The sequence below is a fragment of the Halichoerus grypus genome, chromosome 6 (genome assembly GCF_964656455.1).
Source record: "Halichoerus grypus chromosome 6, mHalGry1.hap1.1, whole genome shotgun sequence".
Taxonomy (NCBI): domain Eukaryota; kingdom Metazoa; phylum Chordata; class Mammalia; order Carnivora; family Phocidae; genus Halichoerus; species Halichoerus grypus.
Window position 1 is genome coordinate 168,016,891 of NC_135717.1, and position 19,651 is coordinate 168,036,541.

General features: G+C 47.6%; 1 protein-coding gene across 10 annotated transcripts in view; it reads left to right on the plus strand.

Annotated features, from left to right (window-relative positions):
* CSF2RB (colony stimulating factor 2 receptor subunit beta) overlaps positions 1-6,158 on the plus strand; it is a 31,216-nt gene extending 25,058 nt beyond the window's left edge. Inside the window, exons 15-17 of one of the 10 annotated variants that reach the window (XR_004922414.2) lie at positions 968-1,117; positions 1,425-1,584; positions 2,367-6,158. The gene's annotated coding sequence lies outside the window, so the exon portion shown is untranslated. The remainder of the gene's footprint in view (positions 1-967; positions 1,118-1,424; positions 1,585-2,366) is intronic. The other 9 variants (XR_013449343.1, XR_004922417.2, XR_004922413.2 and 6 more) reach the window with 9 other exon arrangements.
* The last annotated feature ends 13,493 nt before the right edge of the window (positions 6,159-19,651 follow it).

Sequence of the window (19,651 nt, forward strand, 5' to 3'; positions counted from 1 at the left end):
TTGCCTGAAGGATCAATGGCCTAAAAGGCATTAAACCACCCAGAAATGGAACAGAATTCTTAAAGAGATTCTGTTCTGTGTGAGGAAGGCTAATACCCTCAAATTTCTGCAGAGATTAGAATTGTAATAGAATTAAATCTCGACTTTCTGCCTTTTACTGTTATGTACATTTAATAGGCTCGTCTGTAATAGTCTTCCTGAAATTATCAAGCAAACACACTGTCTTGATATTTGTACTAACCATCCATCTATGTCCCTATTTAACTTTTAAAGCTCGTAATTACAGTTTTCTTCATAAAATTAATAGTTTTCACCATCCTTAATTAGTGCAGCATTTTGCTCTCGAAATAATAAATATATATTTATACTTCAACTGCCTGATTCAGTTTCAACATGAGAAGTATGTAAGCAAATACATTGCAGGAGGAGAAAAGAGAAGCTGGTGGGTACATATAGGTGATAAAAGGCAAAGTACGCGTAGTGTTCAGAGACACACAGTGGCTGATGCAGCAGAAGGACATTCGGGGAGGTGGTAGATGCCGCCCTAGGAGCCAGGGTATTGGTTTGGAGGCGCTGGGAGGCTAGCCTGGGAGCAGTGCGTGGAGGGCTCTGCATGGCTGGTGAGGATCTCTCTCCTGTCCTGGGAGAGGCAATTAAAAGGATATTCCCCTTATAATAATTTATTAAGCTAAACTGTTTCATGTGGGTTTGGGTACTTGTGTTACAAAAACAGCTTGTAAAAAAGGATCCAGTGCCCGTCTGGAAATAAGGAACACTAAATGCTGGGACATACTACATCACATCAAAAGTCCTTTTGTAAATTCCTCGTCCACCTGCCCGTATCTCTTTATGCTTTTCCCCTTTGGCTCCTGGCCCTGGCGCACCTCTGCTCAAGTTTCAGCCTATCCCGCGGGGGTCATTGCACATGGGAGAAACTTGTCCTCTCTCTCCTCCTGCCCCTTCCCAGCCTGAGTGCCCAGGGCCCCCCGGCGCCCCTCTGCTCTAGCTCCCACCACACGGAGCTGAAATTCTCTGTCCACTCGTCTGTCTCCCGTTCTGCTGTGAGCATCTGGGGAACAGGAGCCCAGCATACTGCCAGACACCCAGCAGACATCCGGTAAATTAGATTTCACGTTCCTCTCTGTACCAATTACATCTCAGGCTCCATTCATGATTTCCCATGATTATTCAGGGATGGCAATATATCTAAAATTTCAGAATTTTAATCGTCGGAAAAGGTTGTTTCTGGCCGAAGGTCTCGCAGGATGAACTCTCCAGAGTGACCCACCTCCTGTGCGTTTTCTCTAGGGAACAAGATTTCAGGGGATTCTCATTTTCCTTTTTGGTGAAACGTTATCTTGTCATTTTCCCATAATCAATTCCCATTTATGTAATAAAGGAATTTTTTTTTCTCTTTTCCTTAGCATTCACTGAGCAGTTAAAAAAAAACACCGAAGACATTTTCACTGCAAGTGTCTATCTCGAAAGAATGCCGTGGCCAGCTGCTTCCAAAGACGATGGCCACCGTCCCTCCCACCCGCACGCCCCTCTATGCTGTGACTTCGTGGCGCCTCTTCTTCACAGGTGGGAATGATTTCTCCTCCCCCTGGACTTGGGTCAGCCAGCAGGGTGCGGCCGAGTGAGGTGTGGGACCTCTGGGGCAGGCCGGCAAGGGCTAGAGCTTGTGGGCTCCCAGTCAGCCTGCGGGTGAAGCCACGGGGCTGTCGGGTGTCAAGGCCTCGTGCAGACAGACACCCTGGAGGGTGAGCGGCCCCCACGGAGGGGAGGGAGGCGGCCCGGTGACACTAGTGTGGCCGTCCCTGGCATTCCAGCCACAGCCTGGCTCCCAGCTAACTGCTGCTACGTGGATGACCCCCCCTGGCTTCATGGAGCAGAACCACCCATGGAATGGGGACACCCTAATCAGTGCCTGCTCTTTTCAGCCACACATGTGGGTGGTTTGATCCAGGGCAATGGGTCCCTGGTTCTTCAGACACATTGCTTTGCCGGGTAGATGCGGCGTCAGCTCCTGGGGGTGGGAGTGGCGGTGGGGGTGGGGGGCGGTCATGTGATGGGTCACACCGAAGCAATGCTGGAACCTTCTCTAGAGGCAGGCACTTGGCCAGCAAGTTTTTCCAGGTCCAAGCTCAGGGCACTCTTGTTCCTTGTCATCGCACCCCCTTCCCTACCCCAGGGCCGTCCCCTTCCGTGTCCCTCAGCCCCATCAGCGGATCCCCTCTTTGTCTGGTCTGCTTCCTCAGACCGGAAAACATAGTCAACGCTCTTCCATCTTTGAAACAACACCTGCCCTCGCCCAGCCAGGACCCACAATGAGCTTCCGTATCTCCTCTGTCCTCCCTCTGCAGCCAAGCTTTGCCCAAGAGCCGTGTTCCTCCTCCCACTTCTCTCAGGCCACAGTCCGGCTCCCGCCCCCCACGCTCCAGCACCGGCTCTCGCCAGTGTCACCCAGGACCTTGTCTTGTCACCCGTCGGCCTGTCCCTGGACTCACCCTGATCCTCAGACATGGCTGCCAGACCGTGGCCTGTCCCAGGGCCTTACACGCGTCTCCCGTGTAAGCTCTCAGCTCCCCACCGCCCCCTCTGACAGGCCCTTCTCCATCCTCCCTGGCCCGGGCTCCTCCCTGCAGGGCTCTCCCACATCCTTCCCAGTGTTTCTCCAGCTCAGTTCTCTCCTCCCAGCCCCACAGCTACGAAGCCCACTGCCCAGAGGACACCTTCCCTCAGATGTTCCAGAGACACTTCACATTTAACACACCTCATTCTGGCGCCTGAGCCCCCCGCTACTTCTCCTTTAGTACAGCCCCTGGCCCCGGACCCCTGGTCCTGCTGAGGCCAGAGAAGGGCCGGACACAGGGCAAGTCATGGCAAGGGTGACCTGAGCCCAAACTGGGGAACCAGAGAGGAGGCCCAACCCCGCTCCCCCAAGCTACATCCCTATCATCAAGGGTGAGTCACAGGGCAAAGGGGGTGTCAGATACCAAACAGTGGTTGTGAGAAAGATAGGACCTCAGAGCACTTGTTCTCTCCCAAGACAGATGAGAAGCAGCCCCCACGTGGGGACAGAGGGAAGAGTCCCGGCTGAGAAATGAGAAACGAGGCGGTCTCACTCTCCAGTGGCGGGGCTCCCCTCCCACGGGAGCTCACGACTCGAGTGGGCCTGGAGCTGGGGCAGGAGAGCTAACTTTGCAGTCCCCGGAGGGGAGGGTGCTGAATCCTGCTCTGCACCGAGCTGTGCGGTCCTGAACAAGTGACTTCAACTGTCCGAGTCTCAACTTTGTCATCTGTAGAATGGGAACAGTCATAGCTGTTTCTCTGCTTCATACCACTACCGTAAAGATTAAGTGAGATTAGGATACTCACACTTCCCCCAGGCCTTCAGCTGTTTGGGGGGGAGCAGGCGAAGAGGGGGGCAATCTTGAGGGCGAGGAGAAGCCCAAGGAGAAAAGGTCTGCTCCCATAGAGGGTGCGGTGGGAGGCTGGGGAAGGGGCCCTGGGTTGGGGTCTAGAAGCCTGTCCTTGAATGTGGTGCTTTGGAGGGGCCAGGCTGGGGACCCGAGGAGGATGATTGTCCTACTCTTGGCCGGTGCCTAGGAGCTGTGCTGTATCAGGAAATACTCCAGAGCCCTCCAAGGGGCAGACCATCCCGGACCCCCAGCTTTGCCTGCCCATGAGAGGGGTCGACATGCCACGCGTGCCTAGAAGCTTCCATGGAGATGGTTCAGTTCCCAAGTGGGGTCATTGCCTCCCTATGGCACCCAGGACATTCGTAAGCCCCAAACAGACCAGCAAGCCCCCACCCTCTGGGCCAGGTGCAGATGTACCTCTCCCAGTCCCCTTCACCCTGAGCTGGGAATAGAGGGAAGAGAGCCATGCCACCATTATCTTAAAACATAGCACAGGACAGTAGAAATTGCCAGCAAGGCTCTGAAAGTCCTTAGGCATATATTTAGATAATCCCTAAAGAAAAAGATAGAGACAGCCCAGGAGATAAAGTGAATGCCAAGCCATGACACATCTGGTTATGAATAATAGTTGTGGTCCAATTTCTTTATTGCCCCCGGCTTGCTAGAAACTACATAAGCTTTAACCAGATACTTAAAAATTCCTCTTTGTCTCTTAAGGAAATTGGGAATAAGCAAAAAAGATAGCTGGTTGTCTCCGAAGGAAAATCACACTTTATTTAGAGCACACGCACTGTTAATGGGTGAGGGAAATCTGATTCTAGGCTTCTACTGTTTTTGAGCTAGTTTATGATTCTATAAATTGCACGTAACTGATAGCAATGAAAAGCAATCCTTTTCTCCAGAAATGCAAGCAAATTCTGCCCAGTGGAAGGACAACACTCCCCCCTCCCCCCCCCCACACAACACAGACACACAGTTCATTCCAATGTTCCTAATCTGTAAATATAAATGTGTATATTCTTTGGACTCTCCTTTGAACTGGCTGTAACATCTGCTTGGTTTCGTCATTGATCATGAATTACATAAAATCCTTAACTGGTCATTTTATTCCCGCATGATCTTATCCTCTTTTAAGATTTGAGATGGAGGACCACACGTAGAAAAAAAGGGATGTGATTTGCAGCATTGAGGCAAAGGCTCCCAAGGTTGATCAGGCCCAGGGAAGGGGTCCGGGCATGGGGCTGATGGGCTTGTACCATGGCTGAGGGCCCACCTTACCAGCCACAGCCCCCAACCTGGAGCCCCTCTCTCCTCGGGCTACCTTGAGGAGGCCTGGAGGAGGGTCAGTCACTTAGGTTCTTCCATCAGGAAAAAGACAGCTGGGGTGACGGGTTGTCCATTGCCTTGATGGCAGTGATCGGGCAGACCAGGAGCTGATGGTCCCCTACAGCCTGGACCCACTCAACATCCCCATGTCCCCACCAAACCCCAATCCCTAATCTCCCCGGGCCCCTTCTCATGTCAGGCAGCCCTGTGTCTTAAGAAATCTCCAACCTAATCTCTCAAGGCACATCTTACCACTTTTTCTGCCTCATTCAAAACTATTAATTCAAAAGAACCAAATCATACCAAGGATCGGGAACAAGAGAAGAGTCTGGACTAACCCCAATCCAGGGAAAGGCGGGTTCTCACAAGGCCTGTGCATTTGAAACTAATTTGGGACAGAGGGGCTGGGCACCCTATGGAGCCAGGGCAGGTCCTTGCAGAGGTAGTGATTTGGGGGGATATCCCTGATGGCTGACTTCCTTCTTCCCCATGCCCCAGTCTCTGTTCTAAAAAACTCAAGAGACAGTCCTGTTCTGTCCCTTCCCAGCTCCCAAGTGCACTTCCTTCCCCACACCCTGCGTGCTGGATGTGGGACCCCCTTCCTACCAGAGGCCTCCTCTCTGCTCCCCCAGTTAGTAAGTGGAGGCATCCTTCCCCTCTAATCCCTCGCTTCTCAGCCTCCAACCTCTGCATATGTGTTTCCAGACATTGAGTTTTCATTGATATTCATGAATGAAGGGGGAAAAAAAGCAAAAACAGGAGAAAAAGAATATCAACTTTTATTTCTAAATCAAAAACAATTAAAAAGAAACCAACCTTTACCATCAACATCATTTTATATTTTTAAGAAGGTCATGTTAATACAAAGGAAGTAGAAACATTTCTCATCTCTAATAGGATGGTCCCTTGTTCCAACAGAGTCCAGTTCTCACTTGGTTCTAGTCTCTCCTCCTTATTGCTCAGCACCCTGTCCAGCTCGCCTATTGAATTGCTCATGACAAACTGACATGTTTCTGTGACTTTCATAAATTGGGTCTGACTTCCGGGAGTCCAGTCAGCTGCAGGCCCTGGGAAACAGATGTTCTAGGCCTGGAAGGCTAGGGGCCAGATATGGATCATGGCCGTGAAGTCACCAAGATAAATGCCACCTTGTAAGACCTCTCGGTAGTAATGCTGACTGTTTCTATTTGTAACCTTGGCTAGAGTGGGTCTGCTTTTCCTTTGGGCAAAGCCCATTAGCAAACACAGATGGCCCATGATGTCCCTCTCTCTCACCAGGACATACACACAGCTGCCTCACCACCACCACCGTCACCATCTTGTTCCAGCAGAGTCCAGTTCTCACTTGGTTCTAGTCTCTCCTCCTTATTGCAGTAGCCTTGAATAAAGTCGTCCTTGTCTGTTTAACCATTTTTGCTTTGACAATTCCCAGCTTGGTGACGTGGAAGCCACGATGGTGGGACAGTCCCTTGGAACCCCAAACCCACCAGGGAGACAATGGCCCTGGGTTATGGAGTGACTTCTAATGTCATAGGATTTACTTCTAGGGTCTCTCCTTTTATTTTTTGTGCCGATGGATTTCCTACATTGGAACCGTCACTGCCTTGTTGGAATGAATTCTACTGGTTCAGATATTCCGTTAAAACATTTCTGTGTTTGACTTGCCGATACCTTATTGATGATTTTGTGTCTGCATTTATAAGTAAGGTTAATCTATAGGTCTCTTTTTGTGCTGGGTTTATCAGATCTGGGGGACATGGAAGACAAAGTTTAAAATGATAGTGATGAACAAGCATTGCTTTAAAATTTGGATTTCAGTATTAAAAAGCTGGCAAATATCACATATTTTAAATTCTGTTGCAGTAAAAAGAGAACAGAGGGATGTCTCTCTTAATGCCGCAATCATCCATCGGGGTGTCATAGTCTGAATTTCATGCTTCTTAAAGAAATTTGCTAAGCCTGCTGCTGAATCCTTTATGTATACTGACATAATTTTTGAATCATCATCAACTTTCACGAGTTACATAATTTAGCCTGAGCAGTGTTTCACCAGCATTAGAAACAGCTAAATTATTCATCAAGTCTGAATATGAATAACTAAGAGTAAATTAACATGTTTATTAGCATCAGAGGGACTCATTTGTTTCTGGGAGGCAGGACTGAGTTCAGGTAAAGCAGCTGACCTCCATTCTGAAAAGGATCTTCCCGACCTTAGGTTTTCTTTCCAAAGGGGGGGTTATATGCTCTCTCCCCACATTTTAGGAATGTGATAGTTGCACCGAATGAATGGGGAAATTTTCCTCCCATCTGTATACCCTTCCTCTGGGATCAGTTAAATAATGTAAAGATAATCTATTGCTTAAAAGTCACTTGCTTTAAAAGAACTTAAAACCTCAAATGACCTTGATTATTGAACTGTCTGGGCGATGGGTTTATAAATGGTTCATTATTAAATACGGTTTTCCATTTTTTTTTCCTACCATTATTCTGGGGTTTAGTACTTCACTGTTTAAGAGGAGCCATTGTTGGGGCGCCTGGGCGGCTCCGTCCAGTTGAGCCTCCGAAACCTCTTGGTTTCAGCTCAGGTCATAGTCTCAGGGTTGTGAGATTGAGCCCCTCATAGGCTCTGTGCTCAGCAGAGTCTGCTTAAGATTCCCTCCCGCAGCTCATGCAAGCTCTCGTGCTCTGTCTCTCTGAAATAAATAAATAAATAAAATCTTCAAAAAATAAAAGGAGACATTGTTGGTTTTTGAAAACTGCTTTGTTTTGTTACATAACAGCTGGTATTCTCATATCAAGGATCAGTGTCCAAAGTAAAAGACCCTCCTGGGAGCTGTACCTATCTTCTGCGGGAGGGTATTAATGTAATCCGCTTCTTCTACGGCAGAGTATGAAATTGAGCATCCGATTAAATACCACATCAGAAAGATTTTCATCTTTTCTCTTTTTCATTAGCATCTCTACTGCTCTTTGAATTAGTTTTGGTATCTTCTACATGATAGTTGTGCATTTCAGCGAGATTTTCCAAACTATTGGCATAAATTTGCACATATTTCTTATAATCCTGTTTATTTTCTCTCTCTCCATGACAACATCTGCTTTTCTCATTTGTACATTACATGCTATTGTTTTCTCTTTTAGAAATTTGAGGTGGGCAAGGTCAGCATTAAAGCTTCTAAATACTCAGGATGAAATTATTGCTGTAATCTCCATATAATACATGAAATCATTAATATCCTCAATGCACAATGTTGTTTAATCAGGAAGCAGAAAGAGTCCTCGTTATGACTTTTTCCACATTCACATTCCACCTTGGTGGATCATTTTCAGGTTTTCTTGGGAAAACTCTCTACGTGAGACTTCATGATACCAAAGTATCAGGACTTCCTTCTTCTGGTGGGAAGAGGGGAATCTTTCTTCCTTCTAAGGCCAGATGCTCAGTTCCTATACCTCTTTTGAAAGCATAAGCAGAACTATAGTTGTATTAGTTGCATTATTAACTTAGCCCCACATTGTGCTTTGTTCCCTACTTATGTTTTATGTACTTCTTAACCTCATGCAAGATCAATCATTAACTTTGCCTTTTTACCCCTACTCCCTGTTTACCCACTGTTGTAGAAACCTAATGGGGACAGGGCAGTAACATTTGTCTTGACATATCTGAATGTACCAGGTCCCAAATAGCATCTCACTGTCTAGAAGAGTGCTTGCCTCCAGGCTGTTTCAAGCCCCCCCACCCCCACCACCACTGGAGGTTTCAAGAAACCCTCGTCTTCTGTATTCACCTCCTTCCCCAATCATATAAGCTGTCCTTCGGCTCAACAGGGCAAGGCAGTTTTGGGAATGACCCCCTGCCTTCTCATTGAGCTGCCCTTCTGATAATAAAGCTTTCCTTGCTTCAGAACCGTGTCTTGGATATCGGCTTCCTGTGCCTCGGGCGCAGGGACAAGTTTGAGCTGGGTAACCCATCCTTCTTTCCTTTGCTCCATCCTTCCTTTGTTTGTCTTTCTTTAGCTCTTGCCTGTTTTGCTTAAGCAACCTACACCACAGACTCCATGTCCTTCCAAGAAAGGCTTGCTAATCTCTAACAAGAAGGAACTACATCATGCCTGCAGGTTGCTCAAAGTTGTTTCCTCCAAATTATGTTTAAAAAGACCCTCTGTGGTTGGAATTCCACTTACTTGCTCTTTCTATATGTATATGCTTCTCTTAAAAATTAGAGGTATGGGAAGGTTGAAGAGAGTAGATCCTGAGTCATCACAAGGAGGATTTTTTCCCCTTTTTTCTTTTCTTCTTTCTTTTTACTGTATCTATATAAGAAGACGGATGTGAGCTGAGCCTACTGTCATTCCACAGTGTACGTAAATCAAGCCGTCATGTCGTTCACCTTAAATTTACACACCTTAAATTTACACATTTACAAATGTTAATTATTTCTTATTAAAACTTGGAAAGAAAATTCAAGGTAAGTACTTACATCATTATCCCAAATGAGAGAATAGGAACTTGTGATCGTGTGTCACACAGGCTTTGGGAACCTCTCCATCAGGCTGTGGCAGGGGCCTCCTGGGCCAATCCTACCAGTGCTGCCACTGTCCCAAGGAGAAGGGGTACAAAGCCAGACTCTAAGACTTGCCCAGAGGTTGAAGAACCCCACCTTTGAGCAGAGGGCTGGGAACAGTGTGGGGGTGTCTGGCGTAAAACAGTACCACTTATTACCTCATGGTCTCAGAGTCAGACCAGATGTGGCTCAGGCCAGGCCACAGTCAAGCAGCAGCTGGGGCCACAGTCACCTCAAGATTCACCTGAGCCAGGATTTGCTTCCAAACTCACTTGGTGACTGCTGGTGGGATTCAGCTCCTCGTGGACTGCTGGACCAACAGCCTCAGTTCCTTCCTGACTGTTGGTCAGAACCCAACCACGTTTAGTTTCTTAACACATGATTGGTTCTCTCCTGTGGTTCCCAACATGGCGGCTGGCTTCACCAAAGTTATCACGTGAGAGAGAACCAGAGAGAGCCAGTGGGAGGCAGTCATGGCCTTTTATCACCCAATCTCCGAAGTGACACCCCATCACTTGTGTAGTATTCTCTTGGTTGGAAGCAAGTCCCCAGGTCCAGCCCACACTTGAGGGGAGGAGACTACAAGGGTGGGAATACCAGGAGGAAGGGATCATTAGGAACCATTTTAGGAGGCTTCCTACCACAGGAGTCTGAAATAAAACCAGATGTATGTGGGAAGTTACTATAAGACAATGGATGCCATTTCAAATCATGGTGAAAAGACTATACACGCACACAAGAATGGTTGAGATAATCAATCAGCTCTCGTTTGGAAGTAGGTTCCCTGCCTCACACCATTCACAAAAATAATTTCCAAATGGCTAAAAATCTAAAAATAAAATAACACCATGAAAATACTAGAAGAAAACACAGGCAACTGTTTTTATAATCTTCAGATGGGAATGTCCTTCTAAACATGACTAGCATGCCCAGTTCATGAGGGAAGGGGATCTGTGTGGTTTTGTTACTATGGTTGTATTCCCAGAACTAAAAACGGTACCTGGCATGCTGGGAATGTTTAAATAATATTTGTTGAATAATGGCTGAAGGAATAAAACCCCAAAACCCTAACAGAAAACACTGACAGTTCTGACCAAAGATGATTGTAAAAGGTGTGTGTGGTGGTGGACACCAAAAAGAAAGTTAAAACAAAACCAAAAAGCGAAAGAAGCATGAAGAATTGAGCCAAGTGGAGAATAAAATGTTAGCTTCATTAATGGCTGGAAACTAGTCAATAACTCAAATTGCAAAACTTCTCATGAAACATGTTATGCAAAAAAGGAAGATCTTTTCATCTTTTTCTCTGAACCCAGACTATGTAACCCACAGACAAACCCGTGGGGAAGCTGGGTCTCTGGTCCCCACTCGCCCTGACTTACCTGTGGGCCACAGGCAGAGAGGCTGGAAAGCGGAGGGTCTGCGCCAGTAGCCGGGGAGGAGCAGACGGGCTGCCTGACCGATTTCAGGTGTCCCCGGGGAACGAGGGGTCGGTGTGGACACGCCTGAGCAGCGGCCCCCTGAACCAAGTGTCGTTTCTTCCCTAGGGAAAAAGAAAGACAGAAAGGAGGGAGAAGATGGAGAGAGGGGTTAGGATTCCTCTCCTCTGTGGACATCAGGGATGTATGTGTGTGAGTGTGAGTGTACGTGAGTGTGTGAGTATGTGTGGGAGTGTGAATGTGAGTGTGAGTGTGAGAGTGAATGAGTGTGTGGGTGTGAATGTGTGAAACAGTGAGTAGTGTGAGAGTGAGTGTAAGAATAAATGAGTGTGTGAGAGTGGGTGTGAGTGTGTCAGTGCACGTGAATGTGTGAGTGAGTTTGAGTGTGTGAGTATGAGGGTCAGAGTGTGTGTGTGTATGCACACTGGGGGAGGAGGGGCGTTCCCTCTTCCCAATATTCCAGGAAAAACGTGGCCCACAAAAGATCACTATCTATGTTATACAAAGGGTTTCCTCAAGAAAATAAAGGAGCAATATACAATTAAAAAGGAAAAAAATCTAGAGGTGCCTGGCTACTCAGTGGGTAGAGCATGTGACTCTTGATCTCGGGGTTGTAAGTTCAAGCCCTGCACTGGGTGTGGTGATTAATTAAAAATAAAATCTTTTTTTATAAAAGGGGGAAAATCTAGAAGAAAACAAATGACCAGATAACTTATAGAAGAAATACAAATGGCTATCTGATAAAGATGTAGCAGATCGAGAGTTTTTTTTTTCCTGTCTCATCTTCTTTCCTTGACCTCCTCACTCCTGGAGGGGAGAAAACTTGTGGCCATTCAAAGATTATTTTTAGCATAAAAGCACACAGAAGTTCTGCTATGATAGGTGTTCAGTGGAGCAAGCTTTTCGGGGTTCAGTCAGGAAAAAGGCAACCATTCTATGCATTTTGAGCATGAAGGATTAAATACAAGAATTGGGGGCTTATCCAATTTACTGAAGAGCAGAGAAAGCTACAGGGAAGCTACAACCAAAGAGCCCAGCCTCAAACACCAAGGGGAGGGTTCCTGAGAGTTTGCCAGGAAAGTGTGACTCACATGCGCTCATGGGTCTGGATGCATCTGCTTCCAAAAAATAATGCCTTGTCATCAATCACGCCTCCCGCATGCTTCTCACTAGAAAACTTTAATCCTGGACCATGCAAATAAAGGGATTCTGGGAATTGTAGTTCCTGTCTTCTCTGCATTGCGCAAGAGAACTCAGTGGCGCTGGCGATGATGCCAAGGTGACTCAGACGGCTGGGCACAGTCCGCCGGGGTCTACGCATATCCCTTTACTCGTGTTTAACTTCCAAAAACAGGAAGTGAGAAGGTCATGCTTCTGCATAACGCAAGCCAACTGTCACTCAATCCGATGAAGCTATGCTCACTCTCTCTCAGAGACGTGCATCCTTTCTCAGCCCAGTCACAACTCCCTTAAATATCCAATAACATAAATGTTGAATCAGAAATACTTTGTATTAGATACAGAGGAGTGGGGAAAAAAAAGATTTTTTTTTTTTTTGAGACAGAAAAAAGCCCAAGGGCCAAGCAAAATGTTGCAACCATGTTTTATGAGCAACTTCTTATTTAATGATATGTGTGTTTCAAACCGAAGATGTCTCTGGGGAAACTCTTAAAAGGAAATGTATGTCTGAGCACCTGGGTGGCACAGTCGGTTGAGCGGCGGACTCTTGGTTTCTGCTCAGGTCGTGATCTCGGGGTCCTGGGATCGAGCCCCACATGGGACTCTGCACTCAGCAGGGAGTCTGCTTGTGATTCTGTCTCCCTCTCTCTCTCTGTCCCTCCAACTTGTGCTCTCTCTTTCTCTCAAATCAATCAACCTTAAAAAAATGTATATCAATCAAAGCTGACTTGCCTTGTGAATGCTGATACTTCAGAATACTCTTAGTATTTCAATAGCAGTAAAATGAAATATGTTTTTTTTTAAAGGAGACAAAACTGAATAGCGCCTGCACAGTCCTCCTTTCTGCAACTGGTCCTGTGAACACGACGGGAATGAATAATGTGTTTTTCCATCACCCATCCTGTTTTCCTTGCCCTCAGCCACCGCTTTGGCTCTCATGGTTCTTTCCCTCGCAGGGGGACCCAAGCCATTCCCGAAGGTGGTTCTGGCTCCATTGGGTTGCTGAAGTATTTTAACTAACTTTTGCCACTGGACATGTAATATTAAGAGATGTTGCAGACAATGCCCCGGGTTCCTCTTCTTCCCCACTGCATGGTGTGATAACAGTCTTCTTCCCTTTGATATCACCACCAATCGCTCTGACGGGACAGCGCCTGCCTTCTTGCCTGTGGCCGGATGTCAGTCTCAGCTTCCAGGTCAACAGAACCCTTGTTTGATTTCTCATTAGAAGCAGTCTTCTCTTGGGAACTAAGATCTCTAAACCAGCAAAGCCCAATATTGCAGAAACAGGAATAAAATATTTGCTAGTGGGCCATTAAGAAAGGCCTGTCCCAGCTCTAGCCTTGTTTCTGGATAAATAATCTTCAAAAAGTCTGGGTACTTCCCTTTCCCCAGTGCACAGTGCCTTTGGAGAAGGCAGGGAGAAGCATTTCCCAAATACATTTTAGGCAGAGTAGCCGAGTCGTTCCTCGAGAGGACCACCCTCCCCTTCAATCAAGGGGCTCTGGGTCTGTGAGCTGGCTCGGTTCTAGGAGCTGGTCAAGGGGGCAGAACTCCCTAGAGAGGTGGTCCACATCACATCTCTGTCTGTTAAGAGTTTTTTCACTTGTACAGATTAAAACTCTGATAGTCACCCGACTATTTCAGTCCTAAGTACACCATGACCCATTAACACCTGCTAAAGATCTCTCAGGCCATGCTATACTTTTCCTAGTCCATCTCTGCTTCCCCTCATGCTGGCCACAGCACCTCTGAAGATCTTTCTCTTGGCCTCCACTACACCTGGATCCCACCCTACCCCACGGACCACAGGGAGCCCATCTCGAAGGTGGCCTCTCCCACTGTCGTCCCCGGTCTGCAAAGAAACCACTACAGAGCCTCTCAAGGAGGCTGGAAACCGAAGCAGGAATGACCACATTTCCAGAGGTCTCTACAACAGGTGGTTGGTTTGACGGAAAATGGCAGAAATAGACGAAAGAGAGTAAGGAGCTCTGGGGATGCCAAGGTCAAGGGTTTTGCTGCTCCTGTCCTCCAACGGTAAGATGCATCTGCCCTGTGTGTCTCTAAAAGGTGGTGGGGGAGATGGGGGTTCACCTGAAAGATCCAGCTAGTTCTATCAGTTACCACGTGCTCGCACATCAGCACAAATTACGTCCTGTTCTGAATTTGTTCTAACGACGATTCTCTCTGAGCACTCTGCATGCTCATTAGATAATATTTTTGTCTTGGGCAGCTGCGCATTTGTACAAGATGCGTCCCGTGTCCCCAGATGACTGATGGCAACCAGCTTCTCCGTCCTCAGTAGGCCTTATCGTGTCCTACCACACCAACGTATGTCTTCCCCCCAGCTTTATTAACCGATGATTGAAAGACAAAAAAGTTACACAATTAGGTTGTACAAGGTGATTTTTCAGAGTGTACAATATGATGATTTAATATATGTGCACGTTGTGAAATGATCACCACGGTCAAGTTCATTAATGCATCCACGGCCTCATATGGTGACCTTGTGTGTGTGTGTGTGTGTGTGTGTGTGTGGTTGAGAACACTTGTGATTTACTCTCTTAGCAAATTTCAGGTCTACAAGAGAGTATTAACTATAATCACCATGCTATAGATCAGATCTCAAGAACTCATTCCTCTTATAACTGAAAGCTTGTACCCTTTGACCAACCTCTCCCCATTTCCCCCAACAACTCAGCTCCTGGCAACTGCTCTACCCTCTGGTTCTATGAATTTGACTTTTGTAGATTCCACATAGAAGTGAGATCATGTAATACTTGGCTTTATTTCACGTAGTGTAATGTCCTTCTGATTTCATCCTCGTTGTCACAAGTAGCAAGATTTCCTTCTTTTTTATGGCTGAATAATATTCCATTTAGATATTCCATTCCATTATATATATGTATCTGCATACAGATATATGCAGATACATATATATAATATATGCAGATACATATATATAATTAGTTATTGGAATATATATGGAATATATATGGAATGAAATCTATATCATACATTTGTTTTTGTTATTTATATTATGTTATTTGTTTGGGGTTTTTTTGTTTGGTTGGTTGGTTTTGCTACTGAGTTGTAACAGTTCCTTATATATTTTGGCTATTAATCCCTTATCACATATATAATTTGCAAATATCTTCTCCCATTTGTCAGTTGTTCGGTTCATCTTGTTGATGGTTTCCTTTGCTGTGCAGAAGCTTTTCAGTTTGATGGAGCCCCACCTGTTTATTTTTGCTTCTGTTTCCCGTGCTTCTGGTGTCGGATCCAAAAAACCATTGCCAAATCCAATGTCAAGAAGCTTTCCCTTATGTTTTCTTCTAATTTTACACTTTCAGGTCTTGCATTTAAGTCTTCAATCTATTTCAAGTTGATTATTGTATATGATCCAATCTCATTCCTCCAAATTTAGACAGAGAAATATCAAGGATCTGAAAAGAATCACAAGTGATGGGGGTCAGATGTCCTCTCTGGGTTCTGCCACCCAAAGCATCTGTGACACACTCTGGCTGCCCCCCCCGCCCAATCCCAGAAGTGTTCGACCACTTGGAAAATCTGTGGCTCTTCCCCTCCCTCCCCATGGGGAAGGGGGATTTCTCCCCACTACCCCAAGCCAGGTGAGGATGCCTGCAGGAGAACCACTGGTTGAGGCTGGGGGTATGTGCAGGAAGGGGAGACTGACACTTCCCTCCCCAGTTAGGGGGCAGGGCCTACAGGGGGCTTGCTGCTCTGCCTTCCGAACATCCAACGAGGAGGAAAGAAAACTGGAGGCCATGGTGGGTCCAGTGGTGGGTGCAGAGGAGTTTCCTATACTCCCCCATCTGATGGCTAACATTCCACTGGACTCTGAGGAAGGTATCCAGGCTTGGGTGGCCAGAACCCAAGAGAGGGCCCCGACAGCTGGTCAGAGCCGGCCAGAGAGGCAGCAACCAAGTTCCAGTGGTCCACAGAGGCACCGGGAAAGACAGAACCCTTCTCCAGCCCTCCCACCCTAAGACGTCAAAGGAGCTGGAAGCATGTGGGAGAGAGGGGGAGGGAACCAAGCGACCAAGATCCTCCCTTTCTGGTTCTCTCAGCAAGGGTTCGAGTCTTAGGGGAGGAACAATGAGACTGAGCGGGAGTGGACTTTCAAAATAACTGACATCGGTCAGAAAGCTGGGGAACTTGCCCAAGACGTCATTAGGGAGGAGAAGGGGAGAGTCCAGGCAGCTCGGTGAGGATGCCGTCATGGGAGAACACAAAGCTGCCTCATGGGGGCACCCGCTGAGAGCAGACCGTTCAGTTACCCCACCACCTGCGTTATGCTGAAGGCAGACTTAGCAATATTGGATCTGAATGTGTAAACAAGTCGCATTAAGTGAAAAGTAAGTTGAAGAATGCGCGCAGAATATAAGTCTATTTAGGGGAAAATAAAACACGTATGTGTGTTTATACCCGGAGGTAAGAACCATGGGTAGGGGCGCCTGGGTGACTCAGTTGGTTGGGCGTCTTGATTTCAGCTCTGGTCATGCTCAGGGTGGTGAGATCAAGCCCAGCGTCGGGCTCAGCAATCAGCAGGGAGTCTGCTTGAGAATCTCTCTCTCTCTTTCTCTCTCTGCTCCTCCCCCTCAAATAAATAAATACATGTAAAAAAAAAAATAAAAGAAATATGGGTAGGGGCTTAGGTGGGGAAAGTGTCTGGAAGGGCATGTGCCAAGTTACCAGTGAGGTATTGTCACTTCCTTCCACAGCCTTAAGACAGAAAGAACCAAAAGGTGTCAGCTTATGGGTGATTTTTACTCTTGTGCGTGTGTGCTATTTTCTGTAATAAAATATGTTGCATTTGTCATCAATTTTAAGAAACAACAAAAAAATATATTTAAAAAGAACGGGAAAAAATGAATTGGAAAAAATACAGGCACAAAAAAATGGATTGGAAAATCCCTAGGAGACTCTGTTGCTTCGGGAAATCTCCATGCTTTCTGGAAGAGAGTAGATTCCGGGAGTGCCCCAGTGACACCCACTTCCTTGTCTCCCCCCCTCCCCCTTTCTTCCTCCCCGACTGCAGCGTGGCTCGGCTCGGTGCTGCCACCTAGAGGTCGACGGCCGACATGACTTCAAGCCCGATCTGTGGGGGCAACCCCTCCAGCGGCCGTTTTCAGTTTTCATTTTAAGAAATCTGGTTTCCGGGCTGAAGATGGAACTTCGTGGGAACTTCCTGTGAAAAGACAAGAGAGGAGGACGGAGCAAAACAGAATGAGAGAGAGAACACCTGTGTGTGCATTATTAAGCATTTCAAAACCAGAACAGTGGGGGCACCACACAGGTGTGGGGCCCTTCTGAGCACAGGTTGCGTCCCTAAGAAGCCACCCCTGCTTGCACACTTGTATTTGGATGTGTGCATGTTAGCGATGCTTTTGTATGCCGTGCATTTGCGTGTACGTGTACACACATGTTCATTTGCCCTGTGCATCGTGTTGATACGCACCAGTCTGTACCAGCGTGTGTGCGATGTGCATACATGTTTGCTTAGGTGATTTTGTGCATGTTCGCGAATGGTGTGTTTGTGTCTGTATGTTTCTGTGTGTGTGAGAGATAGAACAGGTGTTTGCGCTCCGAGTCACAGGAGCCTCGGGTCTCTAGCTGAGGCTGCTGGGGAATGGCAAATGGGCTGGCTATCCTGATGTTGCCTTTAACAGGTGTTACAGAATTGAAAGAACTCTCCGCACATAACCACTCCATCCAATCCCCTGCACTGAGAGGCTTGACCAAGCTCTAATGTGGGCTTCTAGCAGCATTAGGCTGTGTCCCTAGGATGAGCCCAGGCTCCCACTGAAATGCCTGCCTGAGAAAGCTCACTGCCACCAGAATTTTCTGTTTGTTCCGGCCAAACCTGGTGATAGGTCCCTGTGCTCATTTTCTTAGGGCATTCACTAAAAAGAGCTTAGACTTGCAAATCCTTCTTCCGCCCCCTTGAAACATGGCTGTATCTCCTACGACCCAGGAGTATCTTTCCATTCCTCAGAAATGCAGTCATCTGGAAGGATAGGCCTGTGTCGAGTCTCTGTGGGAGGACCGGATCCCACCTTCCATAATGGCCAAACAGCAGACGCAGCTGCCGAATGGCATGGACGCTGACCAACCCTTTGTAACTTGTCCCTTGAGCCCCCCCTCCCCCTGCTACACCCTCATTCTGCCTTTCAAAATCTATTTTCCCCTCTTTAACTGATGTCTGGCTTTATCTTTGACGCCACACCCTTGCCCCCTTTCCTGCTCAGAGTACTTGACCTGCCTTCCCCGGCCAGGAGTGCATGGCCTCCCAGAGGATGCTCTCGGGCTGCCAGAGCCGAGCTGGCCAGAGGCTGGCATCTTGGGAGCGGCTCTCACCCTACACCCTACACCCTCCAGTGGGATAACTCGGAAGCCCAGGGGCCACACAGCTCCCAGAGTTCCTTGGGGGATCTCCATTCCTTCCAGTGGTTGGAGCAGTCATTTACCAGACAATGTACATTTTATTGGCTTCCTTCTCTTTCCCTTCCCCACTCCCCTGGGGTATCTCCCGGTAAGGGCTTCACGGGACCATTGCCCCAGGGTCTACTTCCAGGGAACCCAGACTCTGAGGCTGCCTCCAAGGCTGGTACCCAGCCATCAGGGCTCTGCCCCCAGGGCCTGTTCTTGAGGGGGTTTTCATTGTTGTTTTTAGTTTCTCTCTGTTCAGCCAGCTAACAATGGACAAGGACAGCTGGGTGGTGGGTAATGTGTTTTTCTGTCTCCTGCATGCAAAGCCTTGTTCACCCTCCAGAAAGCGAGCCCGATTTCTGACCCCATAGGCATCCTTCATCTCTCCTCTCAGCTTTTCTGCCTCCCCACTGCTTCTCCTTTCTTGGCTTCTTTGTTTTTTAATGATTTCTGGGGAGCAAGGGCCTATGTGGGAAATAATAACACAATAGCATCTATCAAAGTGCCTACTCTGTGCCCCACACTCAGGGACACTTCTAGCCCTTACAGGCACCCTATGACGAAGATCTCTGACTATCAGATTGCAGGCCAGGAACCCGGGCTGGGAGCAGGCTTGCCCAGCGCTGTTCGGTGGCCCAGCCGGCACCTGGAGGGAGAATCTGAGACCCGAGTCCCAGCTCTGCCAGCCGTGAGCTGAGGTAGCGAGAGTCATGAGGTCACTGAGATCCCACTTCACTCGCCACCGTGTGCCTCAGTTTCTCCATGTGTTAAATGAGAGGGTACAGGGGTCCCTCGACACTTTGCAGCCTCTGTGCTCCTGCTTTTCTTCAGGGAGGGAGCACGTGGTCTAAAGACTTCGGGTTCTCAGTGGGTCACCGGGAAACACCGCTAGGGTTAGTTTTTCTTTGCAAGCGTTGTCTGGCGCTCACTCAAGTCAAACGCTCTGCCCCCCTTCCTCCTCCTTCCCCAGCTTTAAAAGATCACTGACATTTCATTATGAGGAAGAATTTGGAGACGAGCAGCAAATATGAAAATCTCTGTGTGAACTTCCTCCTCTGAACTCTGAATACAAACATTCTGGAAGCCTCACCCCTGCCCATACTCGTTCCTGACAAAAACCACTGTTTACACTTCCTCAGAACACTGTAACCTAGTGCTTAAGGGCATGGACTTGAGAGTTAGACCACCTGGATTCAAACCCCAGCCCCGGCACCTACACACCAGTGTGACCTTGGGCGAGTCACCAGACTTTTCTGTCCCTCGTTCCGGAT